This window comes from Hylobates moloch, unplaced genomic scaffold (genome assembly GCF_009828535.3).
Source record: "Hylobates moloch isolate HMO894 unplaced genomic scaffold, HMol_V3 SCAFFOLD_1, whole genome shotgun sequence".
Lineage (NCBI taxonomy): Eukaryota > Metazoa > Chordata > Mammalia > Primates > Hylobatidae > Hylobates > Hylobates moloch.
In genome coordinates this window covers 73750957-73765392 of record NW_026652276.1, presented here as the reverse complement: position 1 = coordinate 73765392, position 14436 = coordinate 73750957, and the positions used below count along the sequence as shown (strand labels likewise).

The 14436-nt window shown below is 42.4% G+C and overlaps 1 long non-coding RNA gene across 1 annotated transcript; it reads left to right on the top strand.

Moving 5' to 3' along the window:
* The first annotated feature begins 1451 nt into the window (after positions 1-1451).
* Positions 1452-13251, top strand: LOC131383899 (uncharacterized). The gene is made up of 3 exons (XR_009214298.1): positions 1452-1627; positions 10141-10207; positions 13136-13251. It is a non-coding gene; the product is annotated as an uncharacterized LOC131383899 (long non-coding RNA).
* Positions 13252-14436: the final 1185 nt, after the last annotated feature.

Below are 14436 nucleotides of genomic sequence, written 5' to 3'. Positions count from 1 at the left end.
ATGGGGGAGTTTAACTGGTATACGACCTTCCTCTAGGAACGTTAGACTGGTAATGGAAGAACGTCTCAAGTGAGCATGCGTATAACTCCCGTAAACACACTGCGCATGCAGCCCTTCCCAAGCACCGGTAGGGCACTGGGCATGCAGACAGCCCACCAGAAGGGAAGAATCAGGAAAAAAGGGATGCAAGATTCCAGAGGTATGCCAATATATAAAAACCTAAGTCAAAGGTCAAGCCAGGCACTTGATCCCTCAAGTGGCCAGCTTGGCCCTCCTCGAAGTGTACTTTACTTCCTTTCGTTCCTGTCCTAAAACCTTTTAGTAAACTTTCACTCTTGCTCTAAAACTTGCCTCAGTCTCTCCCTCTGCCTTATTTTTCCTCAGTCAAATTCTTCCCTGCCCCCTCCTTCCTGCAGAGTAGCTGGGACTACAGGCGCCCGCCATCACACCTGGCTAATTTTTTGTATTTTTAATAGAGACGTGGTTTCATCATGTTGTTCAGGCTGGTCTCGAATGCCTGACCTCAAGTGATCCAGCTGCCTCAACCTTCCAAAGTGCTGGGATTACAGACATGAGTCACCACACCCAGCCCCAAATTCTTTCTTCTAAGGAGCTAAGAATTGAGTTCGCTGCAGACCCATAAGGATTCGCTGCTGGTAACAGCTGCTTCTGGGATCAGGTAAGAAAAGGTTTCAAGGAGAAAGCTAGGAAGAATAAATAGTATTTGAATGAGTCAAGTGGAAAGAGGAAGGGCATTTGAGACAAAGGGCATAGCATGAAGCAGTGAGGCAGCCCCCATCCCACTCCCTACCACCTGTTCTCCCCCTTAGTGGCCTGACCTTGACCTTCCACTCCATCCTCATCCCTCCCCATGGGCACTGTCTGTCTCAGAATGTGCCATGCCTGTGACAGCTCCAGGAATCTGGGCATGCTGCTCACACTACCACAGAGACCTTTTTCGTCTTCTTCTTTGTGTAGCTGACTCTTACTTGGCCTTGAAGACTAATTTATGTTAGAAGTTAGTCTTTCCAGAAAGCCTTAGCCTTTGCGAATTTGGTGCTCTTCCTTGAGAAGAAAAGGTACAACCATTTAACTCCATCAGAACGCTTATCACACGGCCTTCCACACTGGACTCACTGGAAGCATCTTGAGGGCAAAGGCCTTGCCTTTCATAGCTGATCCTTATCAGCCACAGTGTCCACTACACAGCAGGTGCCCAATAAATTCTTGTAGAATGAATATATATTTACAGAAAGAGGAGCTGTGAGAAGATGTCTCGGTTTTGGAAAGGAAAAATGGGTTGATTTTTACATTTTGAATTTAAGCTGATGAGAGTCCTTTCATGTGGAAATGTCTAACAAAAGTTGGAAGTAGAAGACTGAAACTGGAGGCTGTTGTGATTTTCATTGTTTTTTTTGTTTGTTTTTGTTTTTGTTTTTCAGATAAACTGAAGCACAAGAGGGTAAAAACTTTGTCCTTGGTCTTACAGCCAGGAAGTGGTGATGCAAAGAACTTATTCCAAGCTTTGATCTTTTCTGCACTGCCTGCCAAAGCAGAACCTTGAGAAATACCCATGTTTGGGGGATGAGAGGAAGATAAATCAGCAAAGAAAATAGTGATAAGAAAGGTAAGTGGTAAGAAAAAAAAATGATGTAAATAATAACGATGACAGCCAGGCTTGGTAGCTTATACCTGTAATTCAAGCACATTGGGAGGCCAAGGCAGGAGAAATGCTTGAGCCCAGGAGTTCAAGGCTGCAGTGAGCTATGATGGTGCCACTGCACTCCAGCCTGAGTGACAGAGTGAGATCCTACCTCAAAAAAAAAAAATGATGATGACGACTTTTTATTCTTCATTTTTCCGTTCCTTTCTCTTCTCTTCCTGAACTGTTCAGTCCCAAAACCTCAAATAGGACAGAGCAGGGCAGATATCTCTGCTAGGTGAGGAAATCACTGTGGCCCAGAGTGGAATGTTGGGGGCCAAATTGGGCATGGAGATGTCTGCCCAGGAGGACAGTGCAGCTGGCAGAATCATAGCCCAAGGTGGGGGTGAAGAGGAATCCACACAAGGTGGGAGTGAGGAGTTGGAGGAGGAAGCATGAAGAATCAAAGCGCAAGCAGGATGATGAGGCTGTCCCTGCAGAGGGGCAGCCTGGCATGAGAAGCCAGAGCACGGAAAGTCAGAGTGGAAGCAGTGGGAGATGGGTTACATAGGCGAGGATTGATCAAAGGCATTAATATATTAACAATAAGGGGAGCCAGTTTCTCACTGCTGGAAAAGGGAAGTGTAAATATGGAGGAGGAGAAAACCGCATGAACTTCGTAGTATTGGATTAAAATTTTAAGTATCCATGTATGGTTTTTAATAGGTAGATATCAAAATGAACACAGATGTAAGTGTATATCTGCATTTACATGTGAGTATGTGTATGTATACACACACACAGATAAAAAGATAGATAGATGATAGATATTTCATAACTGTCCACCTCAGGGCCTAGAGTCAATGCCTCCTCAATAGCTCCTCCTGAACACACCTAGTGCCCCAGGTCTTGGTTTCTAAATCCATCCTAAACCCATTCTTCACTAAAAGGAACCAGGGATCCTTGAAGAAGTAGCTGAACCCAGAGCTGGGCGGGGAACATCTTGTTAGGCCAGAAAGCAAAGAAGTACTTAAAGAATGAAGGGAAAATGTTATGAGGACCTAGAACCAACTGAAATCTAGGATATTTTGTGCCTCAAAATTAATAAGCTGGTGTATTAGTTTGTTCTCACTCTGCTAAGGAAGACATACCCGAGACTGGGTAATGTATAAAGGAAAGAGGTTTAATAGGCTCACAGTTCCACATGGATGGTGGATGGGGAGGCCTCATAACCATGGCAGAAGGCAAAAAGCATATCTTACGTGGCTGCAGGCAAGAGGGCTTGTATAGGGGAACTGCCCTTTATAAAACCATCAGATCTCATGAGACTTATTCACTGTCATGAGAACAGCACAAGAAGCACCTGCCCCAATAACTCAATTACCTCCCACTGGGTCCCTCCCACAACATGTGGGGGTTATTACAATTCAAGGTGAGATTTGGGTGGGGACAGAGATCCAAACCATATCAGCTGGAGTGTGCCTTCTATTGATTAAACAAGCCACGAGCCCAGCCCAGATTCAAAAACAGGATATGAAGTGGAGGTGCAGTTAATTGGGAGGCTACTAGTCTAACAGACTATCACAACCAATGCCATGGAAAACCAACTGTATTAGGAAAAGCAGAAGTTGCTAGTAACCTTGGGAAGCTGAAGCTGCTTAAAGTAGCTGGTACAAACTGAAAGTCAGACCGAGAAACAAAGGGCCTTCAAGAAGCTTTCTGAACCATTTCTGCCAGCTCTGAGCGTGTTTTCTGAACCAGCAGTTGGGAAAACTGGTCTCATAAAAGAGCTTATGAGAGCAGGACCACCTCACTGGGGCACCCACAGGCCGTGGGAAATGTGATGCTTTCTTAGTGCTGCTGGTTTTTAGTCAGGCCACAGTGAGAAGGAACAGTCCTAACAGGCCCCCAGCCGGATTGAGTTAGCTCATTCTTGTTTTAGTCAAGCACTAAAATTTGCTAATGTTCTACTTTAAGTGCCTTCTCCAGAAACATCCTTCTTTGCCTCATGTGTTGAACCATCATTCAGTGAGTATATTTCATTGAAAATATGATTGATTATCTTTTGTAGCAATAATAAAATGCTATGGCAACCTTGCCATAAAAGTAATAATACTAATAAATTATAATGCATTGAATAAAATGGGAAACTGAGTTCATATGATAAAATTAATATATAATAAACTGAAAATGTGATGAAGAGCAAGGTGTTTGCCTAGTTTCAAGGTACGTCACCACAAAATATTTACTAACTTCAAAGGTTAAAGTAGTGACTCTACAGCGAAGCAGCCTGGCAGACACCATCCTAATCAGGTGAACACCATCAGTAATGGGGCAAATGAAATGAGTCACGTGAATGGATGCAATAAGATCACAGCATCACTTCTGTGATATTCCTGCCAAAGATACGAAACCTGAATCTAATCATGAGCAAACATCAGATGAGCCCAAATTGAAGGACGTTACATAAAATAATTAACTGGTCATCTTCAAGTCTGTCAGTGGCAGGAAAGCCAAGGAAGGGCTAAGAACTGTTCCAGAGTGGAGACTAAAGAAACATAGTGACTGAATGCCAGGCACGATACTGAACTGGATCCTGTTGCTATGGGGAACTTAGGCAGGACAATTGGTGGAACTCAGGGTTAGATAGTAGTGATGAATCCATTTCAATTTCCTGCTTTTGATGGTTGTATTGTGGTTTTATTGGAGAACATCCTTGTTTGAAGGAAATGCACACTAAACTATTAGAAGGTGAAGGAGCATTAGATTGGCAACTTATCCAGGACAAAAGGAAGAAAATCCTTGTAATGAATTTGCAATTTGTTTGTAACTTTGAGAGTATTTTTAATCAATATATTTGTTTTCAAAATCTTAATGTCCTAAGTAAAATTTTCAGATCTCTAGATGCAAAATGTTTATTTTTTTAAAATGAGAATGCCATCTGTGACTTTCAAGAGCCGTAAAGTGATACAAGTGACTCAAGTTATCAAAGGAAAAATTTAGTGAAAGAAAAAAATGCATTAAGTAAAACTTCTTGAGAATTCTAAACTGTTTGGTGAGTAGTCATGTGAGTTTTGTAAGTTTTTGAATTAGAATAGTTATATTTTTTAGTGTTTTGTATGTATAAAATTATCTTTATTTTATTTTAATTTTTGAGACGGAGTCTCACTCTGTCACCCAGGCTGGAGTGCAGTGGTGCGATCTTGGCTCACTGCAACCTCTGCCTCCCGGGTTCAAGTGATTCTCCTGCCTCAGGCTCCTGAGTAGCTGGGACTACAGGTGCTTACAACCACAACCGGCTAATTTTTTGTTTGTTTGTTTTGTTTTTTTGTATTTTTAGTAGAGACAGGGTTTTTGCCATGTTGCTTAGGCTAGTCTGAACTCCTGACCTCAGGTGATCCACCTGCCTCGGCCTCCAAAAGTGCTGGGATTACAGGCATAAGCCAGCATATCTGGCCGTAAAATTATCTTTAATATCTTTATTCTGCAAAAAATAAAGTGATCCCAATAAGAGTAATAATAGTGAACGTTTTTTGAACAGTCGTTATGTATACTCTGCTATGAAGTATATGGTATTACTTCCATTTATATAACAGGAAACAAACTCAAAGGGGCTAAGAAATTTCTCCCAAAGTTAGCATACTAATTTGTAGTGTAGCCATCTTTTGAATTCTTCACACTCCAAAGCCTATATCATTAACTCCTATTCTTTAGTGTCTCCCATGGAGGCCATAGAGAAGGGAATTTTGAGGAAGATACGAGAAGCTTGGGCTTCATTCTAGATTCCTCCTACTCCCTCATTACTTACCCTTAATCCAGTCCATCACCCAGTCTTGCTGGTTCCATTTTAAAACTCTACCACTGCCTCCTGGGTTAGTTAAGGCCTCACCATTTTTATCTTGGTTCCTGTCAACAGCCTCCCCACTCTTCCTAACCCTTATCTCAGCTCTCTTTAGAGTTTCTACGCTACTGTCAGAATGAACGGTCTAAAACTAAAATCTAAATATTGGCCAGGCGCTATGGCTCACAACTGTAATCCCAGCACTTTGGAAGGCTGAGGTGGGTGAATTGCTTGAGCCCAGGAGCTTTGAAACCAGCCTGGGCAATATGGTGAAACCTCATCTCTACAAAAAATAAAAAATAAATTAGCTGGGCCTGGTGGCACACACCTTTAGCTCTAACTACTTGGGAGGCTGAGGCAGGAAGATTGCTTGAGTCTGGGAGGCAGAGGTTGAAGTGAACCAAGATTGTGTCACTGCACTCCAGCCTGAGTGACAGAGTTGAGACCCTGTCTCAAAAAACAAAACAAAACAAAATCTAAATATCATAAATGTGCATAAGTTCCTATGTGGAGAGCAGAAAGACCCTTTTGTGACTCTCTTTACCTTTGGGTTAAAGTTAAAATATGGCACTGGAGTCATCTCATTATCTGGCCTCTGAGTATCCTCCAAGCCTCATGAACTATAAGGTCCCATGCAAACTGTGTGCTCAAAGCACTCTTGAGAGATTTATAATTTTCTGGATACAACGGAACAGTTTCTGTTATGTAAACACAACTGATACATGCATATCAAGTGTCAGCAAGTGTGACTATCTCTCACCAGCATTTTCTGTTTTTCCCTTCATTCCCAACTAGGCTGGGTGGGATACTTCTTTGTAATTCCCATTACATTTCTATAAAGACCTCTTCTATATCGTATCTTCATAATCTGTCTATCATATCTATCGTAATCGTCATAATCTGTCATAGTATAATGTAACCTTCCTTCATCAAACTGCTGTCCTTGAAAGAAGGGATTGGCACTTGTTCCTCCTTGGATCTCTCGTTAATGCCTGGAACAAAGAAGGTGCTTCATAAGACATCCCAGAATGAATGAGTGAATGGATGAATACACATCAATGAATTATCAATTGTGTAAAATGCTACAGAGAGGCAAAATGAAAGAACTCGTGTTTTTCAGTAGAACCATTTCAGAAGAGTTGTGAGAGGAGCTGACTTATAGGTTAAATAATTTGAGTGAGAAGACAACAGGGGATGATTTTTAATGAGTACTCAGAGGGCTGTTTGACTGAACCTAAGTTCGAGTGGACAGGGTGCCCTCAGTCTCGGGGGTGTAAAATGGCTTAAAAAAATTAATATATACTTTTTAAAAAATTCATATGGGATCTCACCATGTTGCCTAGGCCGTTCTCAAACTCCTGGGCTCAAGGGATCCTCCTGCCTCAGCCTCCTGAGTAGCTGGGATTGCAGGTGTGCCACTGCACCTGGCTCTTAGTAAATACTTTTGAATAGGTAATGCAAGCACAGCATATAAAATTTCAAAAGTGCAAAAGGAAATCCAGTAAAGAGTAAAGCTCTGTCACTTCCCACGCCCATCCCCCAGCCTCTCAGTTGCTGCCACAGGAAAAAATCACAATAAATAACCATTTGGCATGCTTTTGTTTCTTCCCTAAGACTCCATCTCCATAATCTGGCAATGATTTATAGGAAATAACTATAAATCCATTCCTTATAAAGTGTAGAGGGGACCAAGGTGGAAAAGGTGAATAAATCCTACTGTTGGCACTTTATTTACATATGCAAAAATGCCCAACTCATAATGTGCCCTGGAGACTAAAACAACTCTATACTAGACATTCCAGTGTACATTTAAATTGAGGTTTGTAAGATTGATCATAGATGAGCTTAATGTAATTAATGGCACATAAATATTAACACAGGTGACTAAGTGAAGATATAATGTAATTTGAACAAATCTGCATTTGTAAAATGTCCTTGTTCTCATGTTTTCCTTTGGAAGTTAAAGCCATAGATCATAGCTATAGGATGACTTGACTGTTAATTAGTTGTCCGTTAGTCTTCATTTCCTAGGGCTTATTGTGGGAAAGTAAATTTATACTAACTTGTTTTATGCAAATTAATCTATTTGGTTTCATCTTCTTTCTCCATTAACACCTGGAGTTTTTAAATTATATGAAACTTGGACATGCATAATAAAAATTAAACCCTAGCACACTGACTATAAGACTGTTTTGCACGTATATAATAAGTTAATTATGACCATTTGGGCTCAGATTTAAAAATTAAGTTAATTTCAATGAAGTGTTAAGAGGCAAAAAGCTTATTTTGTGCAATTTTTACAACCACAATGTAATTAGTACAAACAGAGCATAAAAGTTACCTTAGATGCTACAAATTAGGCTGGCTATTAACAATAATAGCATCAGTGTTTGTCCCCACTGCTTCTGCCACAGTTTAAAGTACTATTAGTGCTTCTAAATTGGGTAGTTTTCTTTTTTCCATCCTGGGGCTTTGGGCAAAGCCCAAAACCCTTAAAAAATTTTTTAAAAAATGTGTGCATTAAGGCAAGGCTTCAGAAATGTGTCTTTCAGCTTTGGAGAGATATGGAAATTAAGAAAACTAATCACTGCAGTGATCCCAGACTGAAAATAAGAGTAACTTCATCAGAATGAGATTGCTTCTACACTTCCCTCTAAGGGTGATTGATGGAAGTGATGTCATGTATGGTAAACACTGCCCATGGCACTCATGTGCATGCAGTGACAACAGGGAAAGCTGCTGCTCCTCCGTCAGCTCACACAGGCCAAGGACTAGGTGTCATCCAGGACTCAGAACTGGGAGTCGGCCTTGGGAAGACATGTTAAGTTGTGTCAAGACGTGTCACCCGTGTCATAGCTAGTCCTAGGAAGAAATCACTCTTGAAGATGTGGCCTGCTGACACCTAGCTGCTCCCATCTGACCCCTTAACCCTTGGACCCCAGCAGCCTGGCTAAGTACTCCTGCTCACTTGGTCTCCAGTACCAGTAGACCAGCTGCCCCAAGCCCAGCAGCTGTCCCTTTACGGTCATCTTGCTGTGAATATAGCAAAAATTCTCTTAGAAGTTCTTGGCAAACTTGTCAGAACTCTGCTCATTCTAGACTCCAGCTCTCCCAAACTTATTCTTAACATTAGGGCACTTTTCAATTTTATTCTCAGTCCCAAGACTCTCGTTACCTCATCTGTTTATATCTTTTAACCAACAAACCTCCAAGAAAGTTCTCTAAGTGGCCCCTTGGGATTCTTATGGAATCCTACTTCGTTTCCTGCTTGTCAAGGCCATTTTAATCAGTGTCAGAGCCTCCCAAGTGCATTGGAGCCATTTCCCATTTTAGAGTTCCTGCCCAGAAGGTCACACTTATCTTCTGTCTCAGTGTTTTGAACTCTGCTTCCTGATAGCTGAGGATATGGGCCTACCCATAAACAATATCCCCTGCTTTGCCAAAAAAGAGAAACTTGCTAATGGAGTCACTCTCTCAGTATTTAACTCAATCAAAGGAAAGCAATTATTTATTGAACATTTACTTTGCTCCAGATACTTGGCTATGAGGAGCTCACTGAGTACTGTGGGAGACAGACCATTAAACTCATACTTTTCTTTTCTTTCTTTCTATTTTTTTTATTTGAAACAAGGTCTCTCTCTGTCACCCAGGCTGGATGGAGTGTGGTGGCATGAACATGGCTTACTGCAGCCTCAATTTCCCCGGGCTCAGGTGATCCTCCCACCTCAGCCTCTGAAATAGCTGGGACTACAGGTATGTACCACCATGCCTGGCTAGTTTTTTTATTTTTTATTTTTGGTAGAGATGGGGTTTCACCAAGTTGCCCAGGCTAATCTTGAACTCCTGGGCTCAAGCAACCCTTCTGCTATAGCCTCCCAAAGTGTTGAGATAACAGGCATGAGCCGTCGCACCCAGCCTAAACTAATACTTTCAACACAATAAGATAAACAAAAGAGGTGTGTGCAATGGATAGCAGTAGTATAAAGGCAAGAGTTCACTCTCTCTGAGGAAAACAACACAAGCTAGACTTTGGAGATAAGTAAAAGTCAGCTGGGCCAACATAAAGCTAGAAGGACTTCCCACTGGAAGGGACAGCATAAGCAAAATTCTAGAGATATGAAAATAACATGTCATCATCTCATCAGTTCTTTTTTTAAAGTTAGCATAAGTGTTATCCTTAAATTTTTTTTTTAAGTGGCTGGTTGTGGTGGTTCACTCCCGTAATCCCAGCACTTTGGGAGGCCAAGACAGATGGATCGCTGGAGCTCAGGAGTTCAAGACAAGCTTGGGCAACACAGTGAGATGCTGTCTCTACCTTGTGCCTCTGTTGCCCTATGAGTATTATAAGGATCAAAATAATACATATCTACCTCAAATGATAACTGTGATGATTAAATAAGTTAATAAGTCATCCCTCAGGTCGCTCAGTATCCATGGGGTATTGGTTTCAGGATACCCCCTCATAGCAAAATCCAAAGATATTCCAGTCCCTTATATAAAATAGTGTCATATTTGCATATAACCTACATACATCCTCCCATGTACTTCAAATCATCTCTAGGTAACTCATAATACCTAATGCTATGTAAATGTTATATAAATAGTCATACTTATTTGTATTTTTATTGTTATTTTAAAAATTATTTTCAATCCACAGATGCAGAACCCAGGGATATGGAGAGCCAGTTGTATTTGTAAAACACTTAGAATGGTGCCTGACAGTGGTATGTCCTTTAAATGTGGGTTTATATTACCATAAAGTATTCAACTAGGTCTCAATTGATGATGTTCATGCTGTTGCCAATTCTTTGCATGCTTTGGCTACTAAAGAAACGTCCAAGGCAAGTTTTGAATTGCCATTAGCTTCTATTACATTTGGGCTCCTTTTTCTTACTAGCTTACCAACACCCAATATTTGTTTGTGAATACTTCATGAATGTGTACTAATGTTGTTAACTCCCCTTAGAGGCAGCACAAAATGTCAAAGTTGGAGTCCAGCAGAGCAGCTTCCAGGCCAGACCCTGGAAGGGAATCCGTTGCAGGTTTTCTTTCTGCAGAGAGGCCATATCAGGAAGGCACATGCTGAGCAGAGACTGAGAAAGAAAGCAGGAAGATTATGATAGGAGAGGTCAGACAGTAAATCTAACTGGAGGCCAGGCTGGAAAGCAGCCAGAGTATGAGTGCGGGTCAGAAATTTAGGACCAGAGACAAATCTCAGAACAGAGAACTCAAAAGGACTCTTTGCACACTAAAATTTTCAGAAAGTGTGAATGGTATACCTTCTTGGAGGAGATGCTTCAATCGATCGATTGATATAGATAGATAAATAGATAGATGATAGATAGATAGATAGATAGATAGATAGATAGATAGATAGATAGACATAGATAGATAGACATTGATAGATAGATAGATAGATAGATAGATAGATAGATAGATAGATAGATAGATAGATAGTTCTTGAGAAAAGAAAAATGGCTTAGAGCAGTCTGAGCTATATGAGGTATGCAAAATTTATCAGGCCTAGAGAGGGGAGTATGGGGCTTAAGTCTTGCTCTGCTTCCTTGAACCCACGCCTGGAAGCCATCATGTAAAGGCATTTTGTTCCTGACTAGCTGCCTCATCTACTATCTTTATGGTCCTGGAATTTGTGATACACAGAACAGTGTATAGCCAATCAATAGCTTATGTTATTTTCATGGAAATTCTTGGCAAACAGCTCAGGAGCTTCCTCTTCCTCTTCTTTTCCTTTAAAAACCTACTTGTACCTGCTGCTAACCAGAGCATATACTCAGGGCCACTTGAAACTGTGCTCTTGGGTTGCAGTCCTCAAGCTTGGCCCAAGTAAATGCTCTACTTATATTAAGTTGGCCTCAGTTGTTTTTTCATTTAGGTTCACATTCTCATCAACCTGTAGGTACAAATGAGGTTGTTAATATTAATTGCAAAACTACAAGGTTCTTTGCTACTCACACTCACATGGGAACTCAGTCTCCTCCTCCCCCCAAAGTCCCCTTGGGCCATTTTTGGGGACTGGAGGAATTCTCACATGCTCGGGGACAAATGTGCTCACTGCAGCCTGCTCTGTCCTCCTTATCAAGATGCCTCACCTACCTGAGCCTCAGTGGCTGAAGACACCTTAGCAGGTTCTCCCTGCTGCTGCCTCCTCACAACCCATACCCAGGAGAGGTGCTTTTTGCTGTGATCCTTAGCAGAGTATGTGTAGGGTGGAATGTGGGGTCAGAGGAGAGAACAGCCCTTATCCTTCTAGAGTCTTTTATGATTTAGGTCCTCTTATTTCTCTTCCTAACCCCGGTCTGCTGAGGTTCAAAACATGTCACCCCAGGCTGGGTTGGGGAGAGGGAGAGGAAGACACATACCAGCCACTTGCTCCTTGTCCTTGCTGCTTTATCTCTAGTCACTCGAGAACAAATATTAACCAGCCATTGTAGTAAATGGAATGGAAAACTAACTCCACTTGTCTGCCCCTGTCTGTCCCTATGCCCTTTGCAATGGGACGCTGAGCTCCTCCTATTAAGAAGTGGAAGCTCTCCTCACCCCTTTAATGTGGGCTGGCCCATGACTGGCTTTGATCAGCTGGCTGTGACTGAAATGATGGGATGTCCATTTTAAGCTGTACCTCCAGAGGCCTTGAGCTCTTCCACTCACTCTTGTGGCTCCTCTGCCATACCCTGAGAAGAGCCTGGTTGGACTACCAGCTGATGAAATACGGCCTCAGCCAACAGCTAGCTCCCAGCCAGCCCTCTGCCCAGAAAAGTCCAGATGCATGGCTCTGCCAAGCCCTGTGTAGATGACCTGCTTTTACATGAGTGAGGTCAGGGGACACCTGAAGATCCACCCAGCTAAACTACAGATTTCTGAACCAAGTAAAGTCTGTGTCATTTGAAGCCACTGGGTTTCTGTTTGTTACACAGCATTATTGTGACAAAGGATAAACGATACTAACCTATTTCTGACCTCCAAAATCAAGGCTTTTTGCACATTCAAACACTCCTCTGAGAAGCTCAACAAATAGCCAAATTCGAATTCTCAGTCTGGATTCAGCCAGGATCCCCTGCTGCCCTTACAACAGCCCGGCAGCAGACGGGAACAAGATGGAAGGATTTTAATTCAGCAGATATCTAGGAGGTCTGAGGGAAAGCTAGTCAGCCCACTGGGAATGGCACACATGGGGAGTTTGGGGATAGGAGTGCCCTACCAATCTATAATTCATACACAAAGATCACAGTAGGCTTTGTGTGACAGCATTTCTTGTGGAAACTGGCAAGGGAGGCCAATTTCCCCAGTTTGGACTCAGTTGGGGCTGAAATGAAACACAGAGCAGCAAGAAAAATGGGGCAGGAATCACAGAGAAAACAGTGAGCTGTCCCAAGTCCTGGAACTGTGGCTCCACACAAGTTTATCTAAAATCTCTGAGGGCAGAGAAGCCCCCTCAAATGGGAATTTGAGTCACATATTATTAACCTCAGTCTATATCCTGTCTCTAAATTTCTTTAAAAATAAATAGAGATAGGGTCTCGCTATGCTGACCAGGCTGGTCTTGAACTCCTGGCCTCAAGCAATCTTCCCATCTCAGCTAAGATTACAGGTGTCTGCCACTGTGCCTGACCTAAATTTATTTTATTATACAGAGTTGCCTTGTCTAATTCCAGCCCTGTGATAGCTACCCAAGATTGTTGTAACCTCCAGTGATCAAGTTCTTTGGATAAGCAAAGAGGGAGGACATTAAGTGTGTGGAAAAGACCCCTCCTCTCCACTCTTGTTGCAAGGCAAGTCTTTCCCTTGATTGTCCCCTGACTCTTCTACATTGTTTCTGGAAGCTTTTTTTTTTTTTTTTTTAGAGGCAGAGTCTCACTCTGTTGCCCAGCTTTGAACCCCTAGACCCAAACAATCCTTCTGCTTCAACCTGTTGAGTAGCTGGGACTACAGGCACATACCACCACACCCTAATTAAAAAAAAAAAAAAAAAATTGTAGAGGTAGGAGTCTCTTGCTATATTGCCCAGGCTGCTCTCAAACTCCTGGCCTCAGGTGACCCTCTAGGCTCGGCCTCCCAAAGTGCTTGGATTACAGGCATGAGCCACTGCAACTGGCTTATTTCTAGGGACTTTGAATGGAGCCTGCACACCAGGGGCAGATGCATGGAGGCTGAGCCAGCCAGTCAGGTGAAAACTGAATGCTTTTAAACTCTGAAGTGTTCCACTGGACTGTGTTGATGGAGCTCCTTTCAAACTGAGGCCTGCCCTTGCCTGCCAATCAAACAGAACTGCCCACAGCCTAGCAAATGGCTGTCATACATCAATAGGCCATTCATTGGAAATCTAATGATTGGCAACTGGGACCACAGGTACAGAGAATGCAATAGAACTCAAGCTGTGGTTGAGTTCTTGTTCTGTCTATCCTTTTGAGTGATGAAAAATGAGGCCAAATCTAGGCAATTTTTTCTTTACATTGAAAGCTTAGCCTCTTGATCCTGTTGGGGCTGGAGCGAGTGTGGAGTTAGGCTCAGAGAAGTGGTTAATGTACACTTTGCTCCTGATAGCTGTTTCTGAACATTCCATAGTTATAGTTCTATAGGTATAGGTTCCTAGTTGTTTGGTATCTGGCCCTGTGGGATTTAGGGGGTGGGGGAATATGGGCTTGGTATTTGAGAGCTGGGTAAAGGAGGTGGTGGGGGAGTTGGGCTCTGGATTTGTTGGTTTGCGTATTAAAGGCGTGCTCACAGGCCAGTTGTTTGCTCTCTCTAGGAATTAGCTAACCCTCAGAGAGGCAGTCTCTCTCCAAGTCCATGAGGACCCAAAAGGTCAAAGCATCATACAATACAGAAAATAAAAAGCATGATTAATACTGCAGGCTGAGAGGATATGTGTTCCTGCACTGTCAGACCGAGCGCCAGAATTATTGGAGACATGTTGCAGCTTCTCTGCCGTCTC